The 21,763-nt window shown below is 45.2% G+C and overlaps 1 protein-coding gene and 1 pseudogene across 3 annotated transcripts in view; one reads left to right on the top strand and one right to left on the bottom strand.

Moving 5' to 3' along the window:
- Positions 1-21,763, top strand: part of C1qtnf7 (C1q and TNF related 7) — a 104,969-nt gene that overhangs the window by 59,555 nt on the left and 23,651 nt on the right. The gene's annotated exons all lie outside the window — the stretch shown is intronic.
- Positions 4,493-5,493, bottom strand: LOC124995017 (ELAV-like protein 1; annotated as a pseudogene).

Raw genomic sequence — 21,763 nt, 5'->3', positions numbered from 1 at the left:
ACATGCTCAAATTGGTGTTCTAAATAGAAACAAAAAAAACAGGAAAAAAAACTTCTTAAATTCAAAAACGTTTCTTGAAGTAAAGAGAACAGGCATCTTTTCATTTGAAGAACCCACCGTGTCCCAGGAAAGGTGAGTGAAATCAGTGATATCAAGATATGTGCTCTGAAGATATGGATGCTCACAAGTGGGTCAGAGAACCTGAGTCACAAAGAGAGATGGCAGTTTCCCTCCATCTCTGCTATGACGTTCAACACTCACAAACAACAGAGCTGCATCCACCAAGACCTAAAACAGAAAAGGATGACCCAGGAGTCTTCCTGTCAGCCAACTTGTACTGCAACCATAAAAGAAACAGGCCATCGTTCTTAAGCACGCAAGAACTCAAGGACTGTACTAACAAAGCCCTTCTTGAAAACGTTTGATGATGAAATCCAGCATAACAAGACATGCATCAAAATTAAACATTCAGCAACAGAGACGCCACCATAAAAGGAGGAGAGCAAGCATCTGATCCATCTAAACATAGAATCAAAACTAAACAATAACGGGAATTAGTTGACAGAACAAAATAGAAATGTTATAGTTCCTGACATGTCAAAAATAATGTTATGAACAAAAATTGGGAGGCCAGGAGAAAGAAAAAGGAAGGCTACAAAACCCTCCTCTTTCCTGGAAGAAAGTAGATAAAGATTGACTAAAGCCAAAATATACTGTTTTTAAAAAGCAAAATTCTATTTTCAAAACTCCTCATTTTTTTTATAATTGCCCCCTAACCTGAGAAGTACTTTTCTGGAATTAATATGCCTTGTTATGGACAAGCAGTTATCTGAAATTCAGTCATTCCTTCAGTTTGATTCAAGTTTAATTTTCTCCTGGCACATTCCAGTAGTCTTATGTTTACCAATTTTTATAAAAACAGGGTGCATAGGATAAATCTATTTTTGCAAAATTAAATTCACCAAGGCCTCTGGCTAAACTATATCTAGAGAAAATCCAGTCCGATGCTCATCAAATATTGACAGAATGGTTCCTGTGAGGCGGTTGCTTGTTCTGCTTGGTTTTTTCTTTGCTCTTTCCTGAAACTCTAATATTTTAATAAGCAACTACATTTCCACAAATGTGATCAGCACAATCTCACTGAAGTAATCACTCTCCTACAGATAATATCAGCAATACGGGCCCCTGGAAATCAACCTGTCCCTGAGTTGTGTGCTGCCCCAGTCCCTGTGGAAGACCAGGAGCTTGCTCCTCTGGGGGGTAGGGGTGCTTGTGGCCAGTGAGCAGCATGCTCAGCTCTGTTTCTCAGGGTTCTCGGATCTCTGTGTGTTGGTCTCCTCCTCTCTCGCCCTTTTACACAGGCGTGGCATTAGTGTCCTAGGCTGCCATTACACATTACCACCACTGAAATTCATTCTTTCTCACAGTTATGGAGGCCAGAAGTTCACAATCAAGTTTCGGGCAGTGCTGGTTTCTCCCGAAGCTCTGAAGCAGAGTCCTTTCTCAGCCTCTCTCACAGCGTCCAGGGCTATCAGTGATCCCTAGCGGTCCTTAGGTTGTAGGTGCCTCTAACCAGTCTGCAACGAATCTTCACGGTGCCCTATTATTCTGTGTCTTTTCCCCTTTTCTGCTCTTCTAAGGACGGTTGGCTTTGGGGTGTGTCTTAATCGAGGGCAATCTCTTCTCAACATCCCTAAACGACATCTGTACAAATCCTATTTCCGAATAAGATCACAGTCACAGGTTTTGGGTGGACCTTTCTTTTGGAAGGCTGCCCTTTGACACACTGCAAGTGCTTTCTGAAGAGCTTTTAAACCAAAACCGTCAGTTGCTCCTCCCGTGCAGTCTGTGTATGGAAGCAGTGAGCTGCCGGCTAGTTGAAGGTTTCACTCAACACACGGGGCCCAAGGATGCCAGAGAGCACAGTGAGTTTGGGAACCTGGTGTGTCAGAGTACCACCTCTTCTTACTTAATTGTATGACTTTGGGGAAATCACTGGACTTTTCTGAGTCTTGATTTTCACCAGGAAAATAATCTCTAGTCTAAAAATCGTAATGAAGACTAGGTGAGGATTAGAGATTAAAGTGCTTCTTGAAGTGTCTAGAATATAGTAGGTGTTTATTATGCTAGCATTATAAATCACACTTCAGAGAGATTATGTCAGGGAGACCCATCTCAATAATCTCACCACAGAAGAGGGGACGAGCCAAGCCCAAATGTATTTGCATAAGTCCATGACCAGGATCACTAAATTGTATGTCCTTTGATTTTGTGTGTGTACTTGGGACTTTAAAGTGGCATGGACAGAGCAGGGCTGACAAGAGTGTCATTTCATTCTTAATGGGAACAAGATCAAGGGACCCAAACAGCCTGAGCAGAAAGGAAACCCCAGTCACCTTGGCACTAAAACCTTCAGCATGGCTCACCTCTCTGCACAGCACTATGGGAAACACTGTCTATTATGTGACATTTCATGGCACTTCCCTGTAGCCTCTGAGATCAGGAGCCCTAATTCCATGGCACACAGTCCTCACACATTGGATTCAATGACTGTTTCAATTTTAATACACATTGTGATGGTCAGAACTCCAATGATTTGTGGAATCTCCCGTGGAATCTCTAATTGAATCAGTTCCCACTTTTCCTCACTGATTAATGAATCAGTTAGGAACACCTGACTGTAAGCAGCAGAGTACCTGAGTCACCGTGGCTAAAACCAGCAAGGTTTTTATTTTACAATATGTCGGGTGGTCACCCGCATTGACTCTGATCCTCCTTAAAGCCATTAGGAACCCAGGCTGCTTCCCTCTTCCCGCTGTCTATCCTGATCTACCTTTCATGCCCGTCATCAAATGACAGCAAGATGGCTCTCAATTCAGATGTCACATCTGCGCTGGAGGCAGGCAGAGGAGAGAGGGAAGTACCAGTTGTGTCTGTGTCTTTTCAACAGAGGCAAAGCCTATAAGAAGAATGCCCCCAAGATGTCTGCTCAGACCTTGTAGGCAGACGTGTGTCCAAGGTCTCCAAAGCCCATCTTCCAAAGGATGCTGGGAAGTGAGAATGCAGATGAGCATAAGTTGCCACCCAGCACATCAAGCTTCTGGTAGCAAAGGTATAGCAATTTAATAACAGTAGGTGCTGTTGGGAAGATCAGGAAACTCATATTCAGAAGCCCAATTGCTTCCTCTCACCAGCACCTGCTGAAAAGCTGTCCTCCTCCCTGCCCAGGGCTCATCCTGTAGGTTGATTAGTTAGTTCAAGATGAAACTTGAGCAGAGGGATCTCTCTCCTTTTTTTTTGTTCTGAGCAAAACAAAATCAAATTTAATGGTCTTAAATGCAAAAGTAAAAACAAACAAAAAACACAAAAAAGCAAAAGAAAATTAACAGAACAACCCAAAATGTCAAGGCAGTTATGAAGAGAATTTTGAGGGTTAATCTTTAAAACTACAAATCAAAGATAACTGGCAAGAAGTAAGTACTTTTTCTGTTGAGTGTCCATATGAAAGCAAAATTCCAAAACAAAATTCGGCTAACTTAGAAAAAAGTGTAGCACTCACAAGGAGGGAAGTGAGAAATACAATGCTCAAATGTTTGTGTGTTGTTAAAAAATAGAGCTATCTTATGTATTCAAGCTATGTTAAATGCTCTTGGAAACTGGAGAAATCGTTGTGAACATCAGTATCTGATGTGTGGGGCACTGTGCATGCAATGTGTGGACAGAAATTCGGGATGTCAGAGCAGTGACAAGTTTTCAGGTGTGCCTGGAGCTCAGGTCTGACTCTGGAATATAATGGAGTTTCCCTGAAACTCTTTGGTCCATTCCCATTGGTGCCCGGGCTTATGAAACACCTCTGTGTCCTTCTCTGGAGGGCCCAGCCTGGCCTGATGTGTGGGACCCTCCCCTCCCTGGTGGTGGCCCACGTCGCACTGGCCCACTGCCACTCCCAGGACCACTTGGCAGAGCCCAAAACTGAGTGAGCAGGAGGTGGCAGAGGGACCTGCTTGGGAAAGTAATTTCCTGTTAACCAAAGCATACATTGCTTAAAATGCTAAAGCAGTTGAGAAAACGCACACTCGGCATCTGCCTAACATCTTTAGATTAAAAACTAAAACTAAAAGATCATGTTTTTTAAACCAGTTTGTGGAGACATCAAATGAAACAAGTGTTAGAGAGTCTTAGAAGTAAAGCATGCTTCAGTTTCACCACCATCCAGAGGGACTGGTTAGTCAACGCAGTCTGCTTAGGTTTCTGTTTAATGTATACTTTAAAGGAAATAACTTAAGAAACTTAAAATTGGTCTGACATTGTGGGATTTTAAACATTTGAACATGTCAATTGCATCCCAGAGTAAGAAAACCTTTTCACTTCTCATTTAGACTAAGACAAACACTTGGTGAAAATTGACGCAAAATGAGTTGTACACTAACAAAAAAGTTTCAACTTCTTCACTCTTAATTATCTATTCCATACAAAAAAAAGTATGAGCCAGTTATTTGTGGGACTTGTTGGTTTTGAAGGAAACCTGTAAGATTTTGTCCCCCAGGCAGTAGCCGTTCAGACTTGCTATGGCCATTGCAGCTTCTTCATAGTTTGTCATGGTCACAAAACCAAACCCTTTGCACTTGTTGGTGATGAAATCACGAATCACTTTCACATTGGTGACTGCGCCCAAGGAGCCAAACACCTGCCAGAGGATGCCCTCATCAGCGTCTTGCCCAAGGTTGTAGATGAAGATGCACCAGCCCGAAGAAGGTTTTCTTGGGACATTGACACCAGAAAGCCCACTCAAGTGATCTACACCCACAGGGGAGACCTGACCCTCTGCGCCTGGTGATGCACAGGGTCCCCGAACCGCCTCACAGGCGAGTGGAGCTGGGAAAGGAGCCCCACATTTTTGTTCTGGTTGGGATTGGCTGCAAACTTCACTGTGACGAGCTTGGAGGAACCTGGGGGTTTATGACCATTGAAACTGGAAATTGCCTCTTCTGCTTCTGACCGATTGTCAAACCGGATAAATGCAACCCCTCTGGACAAAACTGTGTGGTCTGATCCACAAGGACCCGGAAGTTGGTGATTCACCCGAACTGAGAGAACATGTCCTCCACATCCTTCTGGGTCACGGTCCTTGGGAGCCCACTGATGTGCAAGTTGGCATCTTTGATGACCTCTGAGCTCGGGCGAGCATAGGACACCTAGATAGTTTTCGACTGGAGCCTCAGGCCATTCAGCGTGTTGGTTGCTCTTTCTGCATCCTTGGCGGTCAGGTAGTTCACAAAGCCAGAGCCCAAGTTGTGCCCTGCTACTTTATCCGGAATCAGTTTTGCAGATTCAACTTCACCAATGCTGCTGAATAGACTACGCAACTTGTCCTGGGTCATGTTCTGAGGGAGGTAGTTGACGATCAGATTTGTTCTCCCGATGTCGTCCCTGCAGTCTTCGGCCATGTGGTCTTCATAACCATTAGACATTGTATTTCTTAAAAATCTGGACGCAGGCAGGCGGGCGGGCCCAGGGCTACTCTGGGGTGGGCGGGTGGCAGCGTGGCACTAAGGGCTCTGCTCAGCCTCAGTAGTGGTAGCAGCAGCAGCAACAGCGACAGCCCAGAGGGATCTCTTAAAAACAAAAACCAGGCCATGTCCCTCTCCTTATTCCTTCAAGAAATTTCCATTGACTTTAAAAAAAAAAAATTAAATTCCCCCCCAGGGACCCTGCATGGGCTGATCCCTGTCCGGCCCCTCCAGTCTTCAAGGCCTCACCCTCTGCCAGCTCACTCTCCTTCGCAGCTCCTGCTGTGCACCACATCTGCAGGGACCTCTCATTCCTCCACATCCTCTGGTCACAGCTGGCATCGTTAGACGCATCCTCAGAGAAACCTCTGATCTCCTCCTCAACTAGCGCCCAGCGTCTCCCCATGATCCCCTCTCCTGCGGATGACTTTCTAGTCTTCGCAGCACTTCTGACCTCTGAAATGACCACTGCGTTTGCTCACTTGTCAGATAGCTGTCTGCAACTGCATAATGCCATTCCCTGAGGGCAGGACTTTTTTCTCTTATTTTCTGCTGTTTTCCCAGCACACAGATTCATTTTTTGCACATAGCAAGTATCCAGTAGGTCTCTGTTGAATGAGCGAGGGTGTGGACCAGAGCCCAGAACATAGATGGCAAATGTCCAGGCAGAACCAACCATGATGACACAAATTTAAGATAACAGACTGAGAGTAGAAACACACAAAGTTCCCTCCGCCGTGCTAAGTGTTAGAGGGGAATTGAAGATGGGAATCCATGGGTTCACTGTCCTCAAAGGAGCATACAGTCCACCTGGGAAGACACCGCATGAACCAACAGTGTAAGGGGTTCTGTAAAGGAAGTAGGAGGAAAGAGGGTGGGACTGATTACGACGGCTTTCCAACATCTTAATTGGAAAGTGGTGCACAAAGATGTTACTAGAGGGATGCTTACTGCAATATTATTGGCAAAAACAAAAACTGAAAACAACCATACCATCCAGCAATTAATGAAAGCAATTCCAATATATCACATAATATAATTTAACAATTATGTTGTGAAATTGCATCCTATTACATGGAAATTGATCAGCTATAGTAAGGGACAATAGGATATGCAAAAAGCAAAGCACAGAACAGTGTGATTTTTAAAAAAGGAAGGGAGAGAGAGAAAATGATTTTCCAGTTGCAAATCCCAAAATGATAACAAGGTTATTTCTGGGTGGTCTAATTACAGCTGATTTCTATTTTCTTGCTTTTGTTATCTGTATACTCTAATTGTCTATGATAAATATGCTTTAATTGAGTAAACTTTTTCCAGATTGGAAGAACTGAATTAGGGTACGTATTTTAAATCCCACCTCAATAGAATGATCAAAACACTAGCTATCAGAGGTCCGTCCTCAGAGTGCAGAGCAGCTGCAACCAAACATTCCTCCAGACACAGGCAAGTGTATCAGAACACCAGCTGGACATGGGACAAGAATGCCCAGAGGTATCACCCATCGTGCAGCCAGGACAAGAGCTGTAACTTGAAGGACAAGAGCACCAGATAGACCTGAGAAACAGCTGCCGCAGTCAGAATGCCACTTAGAATTGTACTCTGTGCCAAACTCACTCTTTCCTCAAATCTTGCAAAGTTAGATTTGGTTCTCCCATTTTAGAGATACGAATCCTGAAGTCCAGGGGCTCAGGGGCTTGTCTGGTGTCTTCTAGAGGGCAAAGTGAGACCCACTCTGCTTGACCCCAAAGACTTTGCAGCTTCACCTGGGTGGTGGCGGATCCTCTTTTGTCTCGAGCCCCTCTGGAAGAAAGACACCTATGATCAGTTAATCTGGTGCCTGTCCAACAGTTCCTTCAGCCGTTGTTCTGGAGACACTGGCTTGACTAAAAATCTTAATCAGACAAAATAAGACACTGAGTGCATCGTGATATCCCAGATTGGATTCTGGAAAAGTCAAAGAGCATTAGTTTAAAAAGAAAAAAGACTGAAGAAATCTGAACGCCTGGAGTCTAACACTAAGCATACACTGATGGGGAGCTGTCTTGAGGGACGATGTGGGGAGAGGGCAGGGCGTCTGGGCTAGAAACCTGTCTGCCCGGTCACCGTCACCCTCCCCACCTCAGCCCCAGGACAGCTACCCCTGAGCTGGTCCTGTCAGTTCCCTCAAACCTGCAACTGCACCCGCCGTCATTGGCAGAGTGGACAAGAAGCCCAGTGTTATGGGTTGAATTCTTGTGCTCCCCCTAACCTCCAATATGGTGGTATCTGGAGGAGGGAACTTTGGAAGGTGTTTAGGTTTAGATTTAGGTTTAGATGTGCCATGAAGGTGGGGCTCCCATGATAGGGCTGGCGACTTTATGAAAAGAGGAGGAGACCCAGGAGCTCTTGCTCCCTCCTCCACCTCTCTCTCCCTCCCTCTCTCTGCTCTCTCTCTTCTCTCTCCCTCTCTCTCCCTCTCCCTCCCTCTCTCTCTCCCTCTCTCCCTCCCTCTCTCTCCCTCCCTCTCTCCCCCTCTCTCTCCCTCCCTCTCTCCTTCCCTCTCTCTCCCTCTCTGTCTCTCTCCTTCTCTCTTTCCCTCTCTCTCTCTCTCTCTCTCTCCCTCCCTCTCTCTCCTCTCTCTCCCTCTCCCTCCCTCTCTCTCTCCTCTCTCCTCCCTCTCTCTCCCTCTCTCTCCTCTATCTCCCTCTCTCCCTCTCCTCCCTCTCTCTCCCTCCCTCTCTCTCTCCCTCTCTCCTCCCTCTCTCCCTCCCTCTCTCCCCCTCTCTCTCCCTCCCTCTCTCTCCTTCCCTCTCTCTCCCTCTCTGTCTCTCTCCTTCTCTCTTTCCCTCTCTCTCTCTCTCCCTCTCTCTCGCCCTCTCTCTCCTTCCCTCCCTTTCTCTCTCCTTCCCTCTCTCTCTCCTCTCTCTCCCTCTCTGTCCCTCTCCCTCCCTCTCTCTCTCCTTCCCTCTCTCTCTCCCTCTCTCTCTCCCTCTCTCTTCTTCTCTCTCCCTCTCTCTCTCTCCTTCCCTCTCTCTCTCCCTCTCTCTCTCTCCTCTCTCTTCTTCCCTCTCTCTCCCTCTCTCTATCCCCCCTCCCTTTCTATCTCCCTCCCTCTCTCTCCCTCCCTCCCTCTCCTTCTCTCTCTCCCTCCCTGTCTCTCCTTCTCCCTCTCCCTCCATCACTCTTTCCCTCTCTCTCCCTCTCTCTCTCTCTCCTTCTCTCTTTCCCTCTCTCTCTCTCTCCCTCTCTCTCTCCCTCCCCTTTCTCTCCCTCCCCCTCTCCCTCCCTCCCTCCCCCCACAATGTGAGTACACAGCGAGAAGGCATTGACTGCAAGCAGGACATGGGCCCTCACCAGGAATCCAATCTTCCAGCACCTTGATCTTGGACTTCCAGCCTCCATAACTGTGAGAAATCAATCTGTGATATTTTATTAGGGCATCCCAAACCCACTAAGAGATCCAGTCTTCCTCCAGCTCATACTTCTACCAATACACCAGCTGGGGCCCAAGGACAGAGGGAATTTTCAGGTCAATTTTCAATTTTGCTTCTGCTTCTCCATGTAAATTATACCACTCTTTTAAATTGATGAATTTGACAAAGCCAAGAAAAAAATTGTCTGTTTTTTTTCTCAAAGTCCTATCATCCTGAAAGACTGTGTGTAACTGAAATTTCATCGACATACCCAGGGTTGACGTACTGGTTTGCTAGTACATTGGGCGTCCCTGTACCCCTGGAGTGGTGGCCATCAGTCCCAGGCTATCGGGGAAGCTTGTTGACAATCCACATTCCTGGACAGACCTAGGAGATTCTGAGTCATTAGATCTTAGCAATGGGTCCCTGGTGTCTGTCTGCATTTATTTAGTGCTCCCCAATTTCATTGGTGGTCTCAGGGAAGAAAAAGCAGGGAATGAGAGATGATATGGGAGGCAGAATTATTTTCAGTGCATATGCTTTTTATTGTCTGAATCTTTCAAAAGTCATTGTGAGCGTGAATAGGGAGCTAGGGTAGGGAAGATGTGAGTCCAGTGAGATGCTGTTGAACTTCCTGTAGAGTGTTACACAGAATTACCCCGGGGCTCTCGGGGTAACCACGTGCCTGGGGTTCCTAGGTAACAAAGTGAGCTGCAGAATCCAACAACCCTGGGTCTGAACCTCCTTCCTTTTCAATCAACACACAGCCCTGTGCACGTTTTGTTCACTTCCCTGAGCATCTCATCTACGAAATCTGTAGAAGACAGCTATCTAGCAGAGTGGTGAGGCTATACTAAGATAATGCATGTAAGCATCCCACACAGGCTGTGGCACACAGTCAGCCCTTCATAAATCATCAATAGAATTATTCTTTGTATTTTCCCCATGCCCCAGTGTGAAGATGGGGGTTAATGAAATGATCAGAATTATTTGGAGAAGCAAATAATTCTGCATGAAATCAATCAGTTGCCTTAAAGGCAGAAAGTGTACGTGCTAAAACAGTTTCCGCAGCCCTGCTAAGTGTTAATGGTCAAAATTTCTCACCCAACTTTCCAACCACCAAAAACAATTAAGGAAATCACAGAACCCTCTGCATTTTAACTTAGAGTTATAAGCGTGGGCATGTACAACTTTCTTGGACATCTTCCACACTATTCTAAAGCTTTGGTTTATTGTTTGATATTTTCATTTAACTAATTTTTATCTTACAGACATAAATAACTGTATTCTTAAATATCTAGAAAATAGAAAGAAAAAAATTATGCACGATTGTGCCACCTTAACACAGTGTCTATTGGTATTTTGATATATTTTCCACTAAGTTACTAATGGGTGTTTCATAATCATTATAATCTCAGTGATTTTTTTGTCTCCCAATTTTTCTCATAATAGTTTATTGCACATGTAGACCTTATTATGGCAAAGTCATTAACACCACACTTTGAACTAGTTGCATAATATTCCACTAAGTGACAAGATCACTGTATATTTAACTATTCCACTCTTGTCTAGCATTTCAGCTCATTCCTATCTTTTTCTGTTTTTAAGAATGCTGCTATGAACATCTTTGTATGCTTTTATTTTTAGCAAATTCAGAATCAATTCCTTGGGTTAGATTCACACAAGCAGTAAGTCTTCTTTTTAGAAAATACACTAGAGAACAGTATTACCCTAACTAGGTAAACTTAGAAAAACCACAAAATGCTTCATAGGCATGTGCTTCCTCCTTGGTTTTCAGAACTATCAGGGGAATAACTTTCACAAAGCAGCCACAAGGCAGCCTATGATCTACCAGAGACCAGCAGAATTGCAAAAGGGTCAAAGGGCGTCACTTTATCTGTCTGCTAAAGCTTCAACATCCGTTGGAAGTTACAACCACGAAACAAAACAGATTTGAAAAGCAGCAGTGCCTGTCATCCAAATTGAATCTCTTGTTCCACATGTGAACAGGAAGGAAAATAAACTGCCATTGGCCCCCACAAACCACTCTTGGTGCAAATTCATGTGTATACAACTAAAATGATCCTTTGGTATTATTCAACAGCCAGGTGAGTTTCTACCTGTTTCCTGACAGCAATCATTCATTCATCTTCCATTGTTCCAGGAAAACACTAAGTCCATTCCAATAAGACTCCATTTACATTAATGACCATTGACATTTATTTGTGTACCTACAATGTCCTAATATCCTTAAAAATCCTAACCCTCTCCTAACTTTCATCCTGTTTCACAGCAGGCATGCTGTGACACAGAGAATCTGTCATTTTCTCATAATTAATCACAAGTAGGTACATGATGGGGCTGTTCTTCAAGCTCACATTTTCTGGCTTCAGAAATCATTAACCAGTCCCATAATCCCACTTCTTATAGTTGCATACAGCTCTGGCAGGATCTCCTGTTTTCACATGCTGAAATAGCAGGTATTGGTTTTCTCTTGCTGCTGTAACAAAGTATCACAAAGTTAGTGAGTTAGTGGCCTAAAGCAGCACAGTTATTATCTAACAGTGCTCAAGGTCAGAAGTTTAGAATGGGTTCACAGGACTGTGTTCCTATCAGGGGCTCTAGAGAACAAGCCAGTTCCTTCTTTTCTATCCTCTAGAGCCCACCTGCCTTTCTTGGAGAGTGACCCCTTCCTCCATCTTCAAAGCCATTGGTGTAGCATCTTCTCTCTCTCGTCGCTTCCCTCTGCTTCTGTCCTCCACCACCTTTTCTCTGACCCTCCTGAGATCTTGCAGGAATGGAAAACTATTTAGAATTCTATCAGTCCTAGCACAGCCAGCAATAGAAGAGAGAGAGAGAGCATTAGAAGACCATGTCTTTAAGCTTCTAGAAAGTTCCACATACTTCACTTACCTTACTTCATTGTCACAACAACCCTAGCAAGAAGCAGCCTGTCTCCAAAACAAGGAAGGGAAAGCTGAGGCTCAGAGTAGGTATGCAACTCTCCTGAGGTTCGCCAGCCCTGCAATTAGGACCCAGGTGGGTCCACTCTAAAAGATGACTGGTACCAACTGATCTAAACAAACAGCACCCTTTAAAGACACCAAGCAGAGGGACCTCCAGTAGCATGAGGCAGCCCTCTGCACCAGAGTCCATCCCTGCCCTCCGCTCCGCATGTGAACCCCACTCTAGACTTCAGACCTCGAGCACTGTTAGAAAATAACTGTGCTGCTTTAGGCCACTAACTTTGTGATAATTTGTCACAGGGGCAAGAGAAAACAAATACAGCTCAGCACCTATCCCATATTTACTTCCTGTGAGTATTTCCTGTTGCTTTACAGAGGTTAGGGCTTGCTTATTGCCATCTGTTGTCACCCCAGCTCTGAGTACAGGACAGGCACAGAGTAGGCACTAAATAAATGTTTGTGTAACAAATGAATAACTCTTCTTTGACCCAGAAATAACCAATGTGAGCAAACCCAACCAAGTGCATCATGGATGGGATGCTAAAAATTAACAGGCACTCCAAAAGAACTTCTCAACAGCCAACACAAACAGCACCAAGTCCAAGTGAATGCACAGGCCCTTTGGAAAATCCCTTGAGATCTATTCCAGAGTCCGTGTTCTCTTTTAAGAAACTGGTTTCTAACCCATTTCCGGAGTTCTTTATTGCTCAATTTCTCCTAAAAGGGATGTGCTTCAGTTATAGGTAAAATTAAAAAGGAAGATTATCTATCTAAGCAAGCCAGGGGAGCAAGTTTACCACACAAATATAAAGGGAGTCAGAGCCGCATCAAGTCCCAGCCTCTGCCGGTAGAGATAAGGAATCACTGTGCTTCTCAAATCAACTCATCCCAAAGTCACAACAGGTCCTCTCAGTTTTTAGGTTTCATCTTCTCAAACACTTGGAGCTGCACAGAACAGCCCGAGCCCGAGACCTGCCCTTCTTCCCTTCATGAACTTGGGGTATTGTCATCACTGTCCTGTGCATTTAACTGTCTTCAAACTTTGATTCTCTTCACACAGTTTAATGGCCATTGCCTTTTAAATTCACACTCGGACCCCAAGTCCACCTCTCTCGTGCCAGTTATTCCCTTCTTCCCTCTTCGTCTCCCTCCTAGAGCGCCACAAGCATCCTCTGGGCAGAGAAGGGATTTAACCAACTTTGAATCTCTAAACCCAGTGATTGGCACTTTATGTTAGAAGAGTGGTTGAATCTTTTATTACAAAGATGAGGCGTGATCATCAAGAGTTTCAGAAAATAGAGTGCAGGAGAGGGAAACCAACAGATCCAGGATCATAACAAAAAGCAAGTAACATTTTGTTGGATTTCTTTCCGACTTCTTGTTGTTTTTTAATATAAGGTTTTTTTTCCTTTCCTTTCTCTCCTTAAAAATCATACACACACATTTCAATGTTAGGACTCTTGTACTAGACTTTATAACATAAGCATTGCCCATGGCAGCTCTTGGCCTTAAGCTTGATTAAAGATGAAGAGTGTTCTCTAACAGGGCTTTGGGGGGTACAGACAGATTTTAGACCATTGAGGGCATTGTGAACTTCAACTCTGGTGTGATCAAAAGAGAACTCGGCTGCAACCCAGCTGTTACAAATCAGGCCACAGTTCCCCGACTTGACTAGAAAGTCCTTTTGTTTTGCTTCTTTTACATTTTATACTCTGTGAACTAAATTTAGATTGTCTCCTTTTCTCCTTTCTCTGATAAGCAATAACAGCCCTCTAAACCCGTCACCAAAACCCTCCACCAAGAGTCTCTTGGCAAAACAAGGTGTCAATCACTCTGATTCTATTGCTGTTCTATTTTTTTCCTACCAAAATAAATGTTTTCATGAACTCAAAACGTTTTAGTCATAGCTATCATAGAGTTCCAGTTGATGATTAAAAAACAAACGAGGTTTGGGATGCAATTCAAAATGCTTTCCATACTCCAAATTTGTTCCTCGTCAACAGAGAACAGGGGCCAATGCCTTGAAACCAAACATATTTTTTATGAAACCAAACATCATAAAACACGAGTGAGAGAACCCTTACATCACTCAGGCTGCTAAGATTAATTGACACGCTGAAAGCATTTGTTTCACACTTGCTCAACTGAACAAATACATCCCCTCGCAAAACAAGTCCAAAAATCTTGGCCATTACCAGATGTCTAAAATCCAAAACTCCTTGCTTTCAAATTCCTCAATGAGAAAGCATAGGAAAAGAGAGTTTGGGACTTTAACCCAATGTTTAAGTCTGGCACCAACCAGAGAAGGAGCTAGAGTTATACATTGAAGAACCAAAAGAAAAAAGGTTAGGAAGTGGGAAGAGAAAGAGAAAATACGCTAGAAGAAATAGCCAAAAATATTCTTTTCTATTATCATCTGTTTATTTCTTTGAGAAAGGGCGTGTCTCACGCACGTCGCATGTTGCCCGTCGGGTGGGAAAAGAGGGTTTGCTTTGGTTCTCTGCGGCATTTATCAACTTGTTTCTAAAACCACAAGGAATATGCTGATTGCCTCTTGCAGGAAACTCGAAAAATACAATAGAAATGAAAGCAGAAGATATAAATCATAACCCTCCCCCACAGTGATCGGTCACATTAATATTTTGGTTCTGGGTCTTCTCATCTTCTTATTGGATGTGTATATTATATTTAAACCAGAATGAATGTTCCAAACTAGAACTACCCTTCAGTAGCCTATGTTTTCCCTAAGAAATACATTGAGAGTATTAGCTTTGGTCATTAAATGTTCTTATAGGGCATAGAATTTAATGGTTGCAAGAGAGTGCCTTTGTTGATGTGCTATTGACATTTTCGACCTCTAATTTTAGACAAAATCAATTATAACAGTGAAAAATGGATTTCACCATAAACAGCAAGCAGACTTTTACCTCCAGTTTTGACTCTTATTGTTTTCTTAAAGTTAAATCAGGGACGTGTGCAATTTTAAGACTCTGGGTATAGTTGTCAATGTAAATTCTGCATCCTAAGAGACTACACAGTGCTACTTTGCAACTCCACAATATGCATGACCGGTTGCTGGTTTTTATTCAGGTATCTATCCAGTACCTTATATGTGCCAGGCTTGGCTCCATAGCTTCCAGAGAAATGGCTGCATCCAATATGTAACCTCCTCTTTCTTTCTTTCTTTTTTGGTGCTTGGAATTCATCCGGGGGTGTTTTACCACTAAGCTATATCTTCCGTCCTTTTGGTTTTTGATTTTTGAGCCAGGGTCTCACTTTGTTGCTGAGGCTGACCTCAAACTTGCCATCCTCCTGCCTCAGCCTCCTGCATTGCTGAGATATGCCACCGCATATTTCATGACCTTTTGTGCCTCTCACTTAACCTCATGTTTTTGAGATTCATCCTGGAGCACATATTGGTAGTCAATCCCTTTTTGCAGTCAAATAATAACATAACACGCAAACACGGACGAGTTTGGCTGGGTTCCAGGCACACTCGCCTGCCACCTGCTGCCTTGTGGCCAGGTTTCCATTTTGGAGAGGACACTGCGAGGACCCTGCTCAATGCACACACCTGGCTGGAGGAAGAGACGCCTGTAGTAGAGCCGGGCTCACACAGGGGTCCTCCCCAGCACTGCCGGAGTAGGCACGTGGCTCTAGCACTTCCAAGTTACATGCATGTGTGAAAGACAATGGGCCTCGTTGTACCTTTACTTCCTCATCTGTAAAATGGGGATGGAACCATAGCCACCTCCTGGGGGTTGGAGCACAGTCCGCACGTGGGCACGTATTCTAGAAGCTGTGTAGTGATCGGTCGCCAGCAAGTGATCGACAGATTTTAAAAACACTCATCAAGTACCAACTCCGCAGCAACCCCCAGTCTAGTGGGACAGAAATGAGCAAAACAATTAGCAAAACAGGCAGCTCGCAGTGCAGACAGGAAGCTGATGAAATAAAGTGGAACTGGTCACTCATGACATAGGGCGGGATGCTAGGGAAGCAGAGAGAAGGCACTCCAGGCAGCCAAAGGGAAAGCACTGAAGAGGTTCCCATCAGGACTCAAGCAAAAACGTGTTTCATATCTCTCCATTTCTCTCTTCAACCCCTGGTGCCACAGTAACCAACTGTGATCATCTTTGCCCTCTTAGCTGTATTAACCACCCTGCTGGTCACCCTCCTCTCCTTGCCAGCCCTCTCTGATCCTTTCTCTACAGAGCCCCTGGAAAATCATGCTAAACATTACGAACAGCATCGCCTCCCCTGCTCGAAACCCTTGCATGGTTACGATTGCTTTTAAAGCAAAAGTCAAGCTCTTCGTGCCCTGACCGATTTGACCTCACCTATTTCTCTGACCACTTTTCTGGGTTACTTTATCCTATAAGCTCCAAACCCCTGTCCCTTAGTTCCTAGAATTCCCAGTGTCCCCTCCTGCTCCAGGTCCCTGTCACATGCTGTTCCCTTTCCCAGAAGGCGCCTTCTGCCCTCCCTGGATAAGTCATCTTTGAGTGCTCCCTAAAGCGTCCTTTCCTTAGAGTGACCTTCCTCATCCTCAAACAGAATCTCCCCCATCTCGATCTCAATCACCAATCCCTCTTTTTCTCCACCCTTTTTAGTTTGTACAGTTACTTATTGAAAAGAGACGGTAAAACACAGAGGTGTCCTAAGACCACATGGCCTCAAGAAAATGACTTGTCCCTTGAGCCTCAGTCTTTCCATCCGAGCAATGGAAATAACATGCCTGTCGTAGGAACTTCCTTCCACTGTTACAGGAAGAGTGAAAACACTCACCCGCATGAAATGTCCAGCGTGGGGCCTTGGCCACAGCAGATCAGCAAGGGTCCTGGGGCTGTGCAGCCCGGCACACGGCACACTTGGGCTACATTGCCTCTGTTCTGTGTGTGACCAATGCCTGGGTGTGTAGCTGAAGATTAATAAAGGGGCTTTTAGTGAGAAGGGAGTTGGACCAAGTGAACAAATGGAAAGAAAACCTTGCAGCTTGGAAAAGAGTAACAGGAACAAAGCCCCAGGCTCTGCGAGAGCTAGGGGTATGGGACCCTAGCACTGGTGTGTCCGACCCTCGCCACCAGGAAAAAGCAGGCACTGGACCCGGGAGATGCTCCATGAGCTTCCATGGAATGAATAAACTGTGTGGAGTGGCCAAGGCCAGCTCTTGCCTAGGACTGGGGAAATGGTAGGTTCTAGATTGCCTGAGCAGCAGGCAAAGACCAGATAGCACCAACGGTCAACCCAAAAGTCACAGGTAGAGCTGGGTCGGTGACACCTTGGAAGGGGAAGACTTAGAAGTGGATTCTGCCCCCTGGGCCTCTGACTGCCCTCCGATCACCTGACTCCTGACCACATTGCCCAGTAAGGACACCTGGGAGCTTTCGAGACTGGCCTATACGTCAAACACCCTGCATAAAAAGCTCCTCAGGGGTGCAGGGCCTCTGGTGCCCTTGAGCCCTGGCCACATTGGAAGGGGACTATTCTGTTCCAGAGCCATCAACCCACAAAGACACTGAGATGGTAGCTTCAACCTAGGCTGTTGTCTCACCACCTACCTCCAATTCTGCCAGTATAGATGGAGCCCGCACTGTGAGCCAGGCACGGTTCCAGTTCTGAGAGATGACAAGTCAACAACCCAGCTCCTGGCCACAGCTGTGCAGAATTTGGGGTTTTTATGTAAAATTACTTCTGAGCTGCCACTCAACCCAGAGTCGGTACAATTACCAACACCACCGTGGAATAAGCTGCAATGTTCTCTCCACGGTAGACATCAGCTTTGCAGGCCTTGAAAGTGACTTCCAAATCTGAGACTCTGAGGCTCTGTCTGTGTTGCAGGGACAAAAGGTGCCTGAGAGTGAGGACTGTACGCTTCCCTGAACTGTGTCTTCACTCGGGTGGGGCAGTACCAATTCACACAGCCTTTTGGAAAGCACTTTGGCAGCACACACCAAGAGGGACATAAAACATGCAAACCTTTTGACCCAGTAATTCCAATTCTGGGAACCTATCCTAGGAAAATAATCCTAAATGGGGATAAGGGCCTGTGCACAATGTAATCTCATTTAGAATAGGAAAAAAAAGGGAAACAGCTTAACTGTCCAATAGTAGGAGGGAAAGGAATTAAATAAATTATAAAACAACTACTTCATGGATATTATTTGGCCATTCCTGGCTCCAAAGAATAATCAGGGAAATACTTATGACATACTATTGGGTTAAGGAAAAAGCAAACAGCAACCGTGGACAGGTAATATTCAAAGTCTTTGACTAAAGGATCTGTGCACACACATGCATGCATGTGCACACACACATACAAAGGACAAAAATACCAGAAAGAAATAAACTATAGTGGTAACTGGCTATCTGAAAGATAGAACCGTAAATAATTTTACACTTATTTTTTAACTTTTTTTTTATAAGTTTTGCTTTAATAAGCATACATTTAAAATAAAATGTTAGTAATTTCCTATGGCAATTGTTATGGTTTGGATGTGAGGTGTCCCCCAAAAGCTCACGTGTGAAACAATGCAAGAAGTTCTGGAGGAAAAGGTTTGGGTTCTAGCCTGAACCTAATCAGCGAATTGATCCCTGATGGGGTTAACTGAGTGGTAACTGGAGGCACGTGGGGTGTGGCCGGAGGAAGCAGTTATGGGGTATATTGGGGTATATATTTTATATCTAGAGAGTGGAGTCTCCTCTCTCTCTCTCTCTCTCTCTCTCTCTCTCTCTCTCTGCTTCCTGATCATCATGTGAGCTGCTTCCCTCTACCACGCTCTTCTGCCATGTTTTTCTGCCTCAACTGGAGACCTGAGGAATAAAGCCAGCTGTCAATGAACTGAGATTTCTGAAACCATGAGCCCTTAAATACACTTTTCCTCTTCTGCAGTTGTTCTGGTAGGGTCCTTTAATCACAGGAGCGATAAAGCTGACTACAACAGCAATTATATGGGCATAGAGAGCATAGAAAATAAACAGGACATGTATCTTGATTGGAAACTTTGGAAGTAATTAATAAGAAAAATATTAAGAGTGAATCACATACACACACACACACACATCTGAGTCCAACAAATAAATAAACAAACCACAATTGTGATGGCCTGGTAGAATCCTATTAGAGTCACGGCTGATATTGGGGTGACTTTGGTATCCACCTTTCCCCAAGGATGCTATCTGCCAGAGTCCCTTTATTCTTGCTTCCTCCAATCGCTTCTCCAGATCGATCCAAGAGATCTTTCTGAAATGCATATATGGTCTCCTTACTCCCAAACGTATTCCTCACTGGCTCCTTATTGCCCCTAAGATCTAGCCCAAAACACCCAGCAGATTTTGAACACGTGTAGTTATCCTCTGCCATGGTCTCCACCTCGTCTCCAACATTCCCTCAGCCTCGCCACCTTCCTCTCACTTCCTCCAAAGTACCTCAGTTTCTCTCAGTGCCATTAGTTCTTTCTGGAAAGCTTACTCCATCCCACCCTGAAATCTATTTTCCCAGATACCTCCTAGTCATCCTTCAGGTCTCTAGGAATTGTTTCCTTGGGGAGAGTTTTCCTGATCATAGAGATAAAATTGACCTGGAATCACACATCTAGAACTCAATGGAGGTGTCTCCAGAGACCTGCATGTCCTAGCCTCAGCAAGAGGGTTCGGGCACCCCTGATTTGAAGCTGCTCCCCACCCCCATACCAGAAATCAGCTTTCCTTGAGTGGCACTGATATATCAGCTAATGAGATGAAAACTTCACCAGACTCTACCGATCTTCCTTGGTTTGGGCATTTTTAATATTTCAGTTTATGGAGGAGAACTCCAAGTCTCCAGCAGAGTGACATTTGCCCACAGCAATTGCCTGAGGTCACATGGCTGGACAGTGAGGGCTCTGGCCATCAAAGCCAGAGGAGTCACCCACCAGCTGCACAGAGGGATGTCAGTAGGAGAGGGAGGACGTGGAAGGCCCACTCATTTAGACTCGAGAATAACATTCCATTGCTTTTGTCTTTTTTTGCCAAATTGTGATGCTCAACTGTCCTCGCCAGCACACTGTGACTCATGGCTGGATTTTCCACTTTTCTCTCCACTACAATAGATCTGCCGAGGACACTGGGCTGGAAAGGGATGTGTGTGGAGGAGGTACCACCTGCCACTAAATCTGCCTTCGTTGAGTCTGGGGTGGCTCCTGACCCTGTACTTGGCTCATATCCACAGGCCTCCTTGCCAGGAGGCCCCATGTGCTTGCTGCAAGAAGCAAAGCAGGGAACATGGGTTTGCCACTCTCTGGGCCATTTGAATAGAACTGAGATGCCTAAGAAGTGCATTTAGGAGGTTTTCCTAGTCAACAATAAATCTAAGCTATTATTAGTATTATCATCACTACCATTAGGCATACAAAATGTCACACAAGTCTCAGGTGGAGAGGTGTGCCTCAGTGAATGGCCATGTTACCTCTAGGCCTCTGGCCTCCCTGCCGCCCACGCTGGCACTCTGAAGGTTTGCAGGTGCAGAAATGAGAGGCATGAAAAACACAAGACAGAGAATGGCCCTGCGCAGAGAAAACTAGCCAAAGCTGCGTGCAGTGACTGTCAGTCACCCGGGATTCACAGGGCACCTAGTGTGTGCTTGGTAACCCATTTTCTGTGAATTATTTCGATTAACCTTTATAACAGTCCAAGGAATTAAGCACAGTCACTGTCCTCTTTTAAACTAAGGGTTTGTGTAAGTGGCCAGACAAATCCAGGTTTGAATGCCAAATCTTTTACTCCACAGCTGCAAGACTTTAAGCAAATTTTCCCATTTAGAAGCCTCAGTGCATTAAGAAGACAATATGCCTACTTCACTACGTGGTCAGGACGCAGGGCTAGCATACAGGAAGTACTTAATAAATGGGCACCGTCCTAGGCTGCCTTTAAATTAGGAGTCCCTGGGTTGCCAGTTACCACCCTTCAGATAGATCCTGGTCCTGGCCTTCCAGCAAATAGCCTGGGATGCCAGATGTGGGCACTGCGGTGGCCACACCTGCCCACCAGAGAAGGAGCAGCCATGGCCAGCTGGAAGCCAGAGTAGGTTTCTTGGCCACCAAGGTGCTATGGAGATCCAAGAGTACGGTGGGTCTCACCATTTCAACCAGTGCCACTCATGTGCTGGCCAAGAGCCCTCCTTCCCTTTGCACCTCCTATGGTTTCCCCTTGTGTTTGCCCCCAGCCAAGTTCTGTGTAATGAGATGCCCTGGAGCCAGCTCCTTGTTATTCTCAACAGGCCGGAGGTTATTATTAGCAGGCTGCCAGGAGCTGCCTACTTCCCCTCCGGCAAGAAAAAGATCTCAAGTCATCCTTCCCTCTTAATGTCTCTCTTTTCTCTCATGAAGGGACTTTGCCCAGAGTCAAGATGCTGGCTCCTGAAACTCCCCTCCTTTCTCTTTGTCTTACCCCAAATCAGCCCACTGTGCCCTGGCCAAGATGAACACCCCAACAAGATCTCTTGGCTGTTCAGACCCACCCACAGCCTAGCTGAACACTTTAGGAGAAGAAACTGTGATGGAAACTTGGGACCCTAGAAAGTTCCACTTGAAACCAAACACTTGGCATCTCTGCTCCAACCATGACCAGCGTGTGCCTTGGGACACGTTCCTTCCCCCGCTGAAGCTGTGATTTACGTAGGCAGGCAAGAAGAAGTGCTTTTAGGAGGTTTTCCTAGTAAACAATAAATCTAAGAGGAGTATAAAATCATTCAGTGGTGACTGTGAGAGCTTCCTGGGATTCCTGCACTGATCTCATGATGAACGAGTCCTTGCTTTTGAGGACTTGCTTAAGATCATGTCCTCATGGAGCTTCTATCAGGGCATATGCATCTCATGCAACTCCTAGGAAAGCAGAACCAGTGTCCACGGTGGCACAG

Source organism: Sciurus carolinensis, chromosome 10 (assembly GCF_902686445.1).
Source record: "Sciurus carolinensis chromosome 10, mSciCar1.2, whole genome shotgun sequence".
Classification (NCBI taxonomy): Eukaryota; Metazoa; Chordata; class Mammalia; order Rodentia; family Sciuridae; genus Sciurus; species Sciurus carolinensis.
The sequence above is the reverse complement of the archived record's forward strand: the minus strand, read 5'-3'. Positions and strand labels throughout refer to the sequence as shown.